General features: G+C 72.8%; 1 protein-coding gene across 3 annotated transcripts in view; it reads right to left on the bottom strand.

Annotated features, from left to right (window-relative positions):
* The window catches only part of Nck1 (NCK adaptor protein 1), a 42,661-nt gene extending 42,136 nt beyond the window's left edge, over window positions 1–525 (bottom strand). The window contains exon 1 of one of the 3 annotated variants that reach the window (XM_021228335.2): window positions 392–525. The gene's annotated coding sequence lies outside the window, so the exon portion shown is untranslated. Of the gene's footprint in view, window positions 1–61; window positions 192–391 lie in introns of those variants that run through there. The other 2 variants (XM_021228337.2, XM_021228338.2) reach the window with 2 other exon arrangements.
* Between the last annotated feature and the right edge of the window lie 64 nt (window positions 526–589).

Here is a 589-nt window from a genome sequence, read left to right on the forward strand (position 1 = left end):
ACCGGCTTCCTCCCGCTGCAGGCTGGAGGTGAGAGCGCCCTTCCTGCCAACCCGTTCCTACCTTCCCGGCCTCAGACACTACCGCAGACCGCGGCAGGGCTTGCTGAGAGGCGCTGAGGCGGCGCACGCTGGCCTGCCCACCTCCCCGAGCGGCGCTCGCAGCGCTCGCAGCTCAGGGGAGAGGCCGCAGGGTCACCGGGGTGCACGGCGGATACCCCGAGCTCCACCGAGCGGCCTCCCCGCCCCCTCCGCTCCGCCGCCGGCAGACGGCGCCCCTGGGCTAACTTCCCCGGGGAAGAGGAAGCGACCACACTAACAGACAGCGCAGACGGACCGGGAGGGGGTGGGCGAGAGGACCGTGCGATTCGGCAGGCGGGCAGGGCCGTCTCACCTTCCCTCCGCCGTGCCTGCGGCTCCCGTCACCTGAGGACCGCACCGGGACGCCACGGCGGCTGCACGGAGGCCGTTACCGCACGAGGCCTGTGCCGCGCCGCCGCGTAGCCCTCAGAGAGAGGCGGGGCGAGAGCAACCGATGGGGGGGCCGGTGCGGCAGGAAACCCGCTCCACGCCCAATCTGATAGGCTCCATC

The sequence above is a fragment of the Mesocricetus auratus genome, unplaced genomic scaffold, assembly GCF_017639785.1.
Source record: "Mesocricetus auratus isolate SY011 unplaced genomic scaffold, BCM_Maur_2.0 Super-Scaffold_100691, whole genome shotgun sequence".
NCBI classification, from domain to species: domain Eukaryota; kingdom Metazoa; phylum Chordata; class Mammalia; order Rodentia; family Cricetidae; genus Mesocricetus; species Mesocricetus auratus.